This window comes from Lactuca serriola, chromosome 3 (genome assembly GCF_051521515.1).
Source record: "Lactuca serriola cultivar US96UC23 chromosome 3, Lser_US96UC23_V15, whole genome shotgun sequence".
Taxonomy (NCBI): domain Eukaryota; kingdom Viridiplantae; phylum Streptophyta; class Magnoliopsida; order Asterales; family Asteraceae; genus Lactuca; species Lactuca serriola.
In genome coordinates, this window is record NC_136410.1 from 113,049,439 (window position 1) to 113,055,438 (window position 6,000).

The 6,000-nt window shown below is 35.2% G+C and overlaps 1 long non-coding RNA gene across 1 annotated transcript; it reads right to left on the reverse strand.

Annotated features, from left to right (window-relative positions):
- Positions 1-4,879: 4,879 nt before the first annotated feature.
- LOC145094634 (uncharacterized) lies at positions 4,880-5,586 on the reverse strand. The gene is made up of 3 exons (XR_013703451.1): positions 5,395-5,586; positions 5,175-5,311; positions 4,880-5,090 (listed from the first exon to the last, which is right to left on the reverse strand). It is a non-coding gene; the product is annotated as an uncharacterized LOC145094634 (long non-coding RNA).
- Between the last annotated feature and the right edge of the window lie 414 nt (positions 5,587-6,000).

The following is a 6,000-nucleotide window of genomic DNA, read 5'->3' on the forward strand; positions in this document are numbered from 1 at the left end:
CAAAAATTAAGACCAAAAATTTCATTTAAATAATAAAACCATCATCCAAAATGGTTTTATAAAACCATAAAGGAAAATCAGAGTATGTCAATAATCATCCGAGTACATCAAATCAACAAAATGTGGAACAATGTGGTGTGTGCCATGCGATCATCCTGAGCCCTTCCCCTTCAATCTAGAAGGACCTGAAACATAAACTGAAGACCATAAGCTTGAAGCTTAGTGAGCTCCACAGAATACGTCATACCATACATATCAAACATACAATGGTCCATGCCCAACAACCATCAGGCCCCGACTTACATCGAGCCCTACTCAGAACATATCTGTCAATAATATGAGATGGCCCCTACCTTATCACATTTATTAGGCCCCGTCTGACATTCATACAGACACATAAAACACATGCAAGAATCACTAAGGAAAATAACATACAATACACTCATCAGGCCCCGCCCGATACACATATCATATACTATACATGCAAGAGTCACACAAACAACTAGCACCCTAATCATAATAAATCAAGAGTCAACATTGGTGCCCTCAACTCGCAAATACTGTGAGGAGACTCACCTCAAACTGTTGAAAATTAGATAAATGCTCAGACTGTTGATCCGGAAAAATCCCCGCGCTAATAAATCAAATAAAACCCCAATTAATAATTGGTTCATAACCATAACTATGATTCTCATTCATTTGTCCAACTCCCAGGGTAAAAGACCATTTTACCCTTTCCTCACTTGGCCTAATAACTGAGGCCCAACCCAATGGCTCCAAAAGCCCAATATGGCCTAAATTCCTAAATAAGGCCCAAAGCCCGTTATGGGCCTAAATCCAAGAAGGATCAAAGCATAAAAATGACCAGAGTCAGAAAGTCTATTGGCACAAAACCCTAAAAGTCCAAATATGGCCCAAATCGCAAAAGTCAACAAAACTCAAAGCTGCTGAGTACGCCCGTCGTACTCAGACTTATGGCCTGCGTACGCCTCTTTTGGCCAATACGCGCTGCGTACGAGCTGGGTACACCCCGTGTACTCACAACATGCATAAATTCGCCATTAAGAGCTTATTTAGTTATGTAAGTAAGCGAAATTCTCAGATCTGATCCTCACTAGTGTCTTAACATGTAAAGTTGGCAAATTTATACCCTTTCATGACTTCATGGGGCCCATAACTCAAAAAGAACCATAATAATAACTCTAGCCCATGCATGGACCAAGATGATTCATCAAGATTGGATTTTTATGAACAAGGGACCTCAAAAATGCTAAGATTTACCATCCCGAGCTTCTAGGGTAGCTCATACTCTCAAGCATGGCTTAAAGGACCATAAAAAGCATAAAAACAAGCCCTAACTAGATCTAACCAAATGATTCATCAAGTTAAGAGCTTTATACCTCAAATAGCTTGTAAAATTGAGGAAGATTCTGGATCTTCAAGCTCGAAGTCCACCAAAGCTTCACATCCTTCAAGGATCCAAAACACCATAAGATCACAACAATGGCTCCCAAACACTCAAATGAAGGCTAGGGTTTCATTCTTAGGGTTTTGAGAGGAGGAGGCTGGTCATAAGAAACTCCTAAGACAACTTAAGATTTTTAAATAGGGCACACACCCTAAATATTAGGGTTTGTCCCAGCCGAGCGTACTCCCCACGTACACCCCGCATACGTCTGCTCCTCCGCAACCATCGTATGAGCCAGTACGCCCAACGTACTAATAGAGTACGTAGAGCATACTCGGTTAGGGACCAATTTACAAATATTTTAAATGAAGGGATTTAAGGGAAAAACCTGAAATGCAGTGTTACACCAATAGTTCAAGGCTACTCTGATCTGGTTGGGCTCGTTGCCTAGAGATTTGACGCTTTACATATGGTTATGCAAAATTTATACGAAACAACCTCATTTCTTGGAGTGCGAACAAATAACCCACCGTCTCCCATTCTAGTTGTGAATATGAATATCTGGCTCTTGTAAATACTGCCTATGAGCTAACTTGGGTTGTTCATCTTTTACGAGATTTACACGTTAAGTTACTTATTTCTTCGTTGTTTCTTTGTGACAAAAAGCTCCATATTTCTGTCCTAAAATCCGGTGGCTCAAAAACATGCAAAACACATTGACATCGACTACCATTTTATGCGTGAACAAGTTGCTTTTTGAAAACTCAAGGTCTAATTTGTTCCCTCTCACCTACAACTTTCCGACATCTTCACCAAAGGCCTTGATCATCCATTGTTCCTATTATTTTAGTCCAACCTCCGATTCAGTCAACACCCAATGCTTCGCTTGAGAGGGGGGGGGGGGTGTTAGCATCTTGTACTGTGTTTTGTATATGTATTTTCTAGGTTTAGGCCCATGTATATAATATGTTATAATCCCTATTGTATATATTGTTAATGATATTTTGTCATCAGTTAAGGGTAATATTATCAAAACATTCACAAATATTAACATCACCAACAACACAAACTGGTTGACTTGATTCATCACACATCTTAACTGTGGATCCATTATCTATGAGTGTCAATTTCTCGAATCATCGATGATCTTTTCAAAAATAAATTGATTCACTTGAGTAAAACAACCATGTACAATCATAAAATGATTCAGGAATTAATAAACAATAATTCAAAACAAAACTATTAAGATTAGAATAAGTTTGACCTCCTTTTGTTGAAACCAAGTCCGTAGACCCATTGTTTCCACCACCACCACTATTTCTAGCATTATTCTTATTGAGATTCACTAGGCCCTTAGGTTTCTTGTTTGGTTTGTCATGGCCATCATATTCGACCATGGGGATATCATGTTATCCAACATCACATTTCCTTTATCTTTGTCACATTCTTGAACACAGATCGATTATTCAATTCGTATGTAACTCATGAGTTGTACTAATGACAACTCTTCTTTTTGATGTTTTAGGGTATGTTTAATGTCCTTTCGAGATGGTGGTAACTTGCCAACCACACCTACTATATCAACAGATTCATGCATTTTCATCTTGTGTATAGTGAAGTGACCAAGAATATGAACAAGCTTATTGTATTTTTCCATAACAGACTTTGACTCTACCTCTTATAATTAATAAAAATTGCTAACCAGAAAATTCTTACTAGAAGCATCTTTAGCGAGATACTTAGATTCAAGGGAATCCTACAATTCTTTCGTACTATCCATGTTTTGGTAGATATCAAAGAGGGGATCAACCATACCATTGCAAATGTGGCATCTGCAGATGTATTTATTATTCTCCGATTTGCTTATCCTCCTTGTTTGTTCCGTTGTCTCTTCTTCCATGACTTCAAGCATCAGTGTACTCAGCACGTACACAACCTTCAACATGTAAGAAGAAAGTGCATCTTCTTCTGCCAGTGATGAAATTCGTTTCCTTAGAACTTCTCCATCTTGTTGAACTTGGAAGCCATCTCTCTCATAGATTCACTCATGATTTCAGAAACCTAAAAAATATCATATTCAACTGTTGGGTTTATGGAGGAATATAAGGTGATTTCTGTAATCACTAATCTATTGGGTTTCTTGAAGGATCATATATAACACTTTTTGAATTTGATATTTCGACCATATGTTTGGGCAGTGGCAGAGCCATGGATTTTTATATGGGGGTACAAAATATTTCTAGATTCAAAATAGTAAATGCAAAGCGTTTCTTAATATTTAAATTTGTAAATTGAAAAAATATATATAATTTAAGCAGAAGTTACAATTGAATCCGCCTAGTCGTCATGTCTTGAAATTGATCAATGGTATTGTCATCAAGATCTTGTAGAAACACATCTTTCTCAATAAAAATGACTAAACAATCGTTTAAAACTTGATCATCCATGGTATTACGCAACTTATTCTCTCTACACTTGCTTTAGCAATAAAAAAAAATATATTTTATGTAGTTATTCTATCCAAGACATTAAAAAAGATGATACAAACCCTTTAGCTCGGAGTGCAATAACATAAAGCTTGTTTACAAATAATTATATATATATATATATATATATATATATATATATATATATATATATATATATATATATATATATATATAACAATTTTTTTGGGGATGCTACAGTACCCCCGCTACCTCATATAGCTCCACCACAGTTTGGGTATCATGAAATTCAGATTATGAGGTTAATATAAAATCACATACTAGATATTTATAGGATTTCAAATTCTTTTAAGATACCAATAAGTAACCGACCATTTAAAAGGGCCTTTCACCTAACGGTAAGAAGCGACTCTCTCATTTGAGAGGTCATGTTTTCAAATCTCAGTAGGAGACATAAGTGGTGTTTAGGATGAAGTTAGGAGTAGGACATAAGTGGTGTTTAGGATGAAGTTAGAAGTTAGGAGACATAAGTGGTGTTTAGGATGAAGTTAGGAGTATGATAGTTTGTCGTTTGTTAAAAAAACAGGTAACCGATCATTTATTAATTGCCAAAAGACATTTTATGAAACTATTCTTTAGTCCCAAGGTTTTGAACTCAAGCTTAGGCTAATAAATTATCATCAATGAGTTCAAATATTGATTGCGTTTTCAAATGTTACAATAACTGATTATCAATGAATTTAAACACCCATCATCAATGAGTTTTAATACTCATTATTTCTATCATTATGGTGATATCGGTATCCAAAAGAAAACTTATATAAGTCTATATTCTGTATTGCTTGACTTATTTAAAATCAATACTTGAACTGTATTGATAATCTTATAAATTTCATTTTGTTAAAATGACCTGGTCATACTCAAATCACCAAACATTGCAAATGTGACGCATACATTCTACTTTCATTCCTCATTGGAGGTATGTTGACATCCATTGGTTCCACATCCCTGTCTTGATGTTCTGCATGTAATCAATCTCATAAAAATCTTATGATATACAATGGCTAAATATATCTCACATAAGTTACTTGATTTATTACATTATATTAGTAAAATAAACATGCATAAAAATGAAAAAAAGTAAGTAAAAATCACAACACTTGATGATTAGAATTATGGTTGATTTCGTCCTCCCTCCTTTTCTCCTGTTTCGCTCCCTTGACTCCTGTCATATTCTTTAATCAAAACAAACCATTAATCACGTTAGCGTCGTTGGTTTAAAGCTTCAAAAAAAAAAAGATATCTTTAGAAGAACGTACCTGGAGCATTTGCATTAACAATTTTTTCCTGTTCTCTACCTGAAAGAGATTGGTTACCACTAAAGGTACCACCAAAACCCTCCTCGTCTGACCTTGTTGAGTATCCATCCCCGAATGAATTCAACATCACATGATCCCTTCTTACAATATGTAAATTAAGACTCTACTTCAAATACATTAAACATATTCAACTACAATACATAAGAGTAAATAGAATTACCCTTTCTGAGTAGGTTCTTGAGAGTGTTGAATCTTCTCCGTGTTGGTAGGATTAGTCTGGTTGTTAATGGAAGGGCCACTGCCAGATCTTCTTACACTCCCGATGATTGTAGATACTTTACCGACTGGTTGTTTTGTATGGACATAAACTGATCTGATAGTGTTAAACATTTCCTTTGAGTTTATCTTTGAATTCTTGATTTGGTGAAAGTGAAGAAGGTGGAAAATATGAGTAAATATAGATTTAGACATATAGAGGTAGAGATAGAGAGAAGAAGAAGGCTAGAGTGTGGTGGTGGGAGTCTTGGTCCTGGTCATGCTCCTGAAAATGAGATGTTTGTGGAGTTTGACAAGTGTGCATTTTTTAAGGGGAAAAGTAGTAAATTAGCAGATTAATTTATAAAACTTTATTCGTATGAGTTCAAAGTTATTTTAAGATTTTATATTAACATTTTAAAAATTGTATTAACTAAAAAACATAGGTTTTTTTTATGTTTGATAAATTTTGCTTATATATATTTAAAATTATAAAAAATGATAAAAATTGAAGGATAAATTGACATATGCATGCCGATCATGAAAAAAGATGGACTGCCATCCACACAGA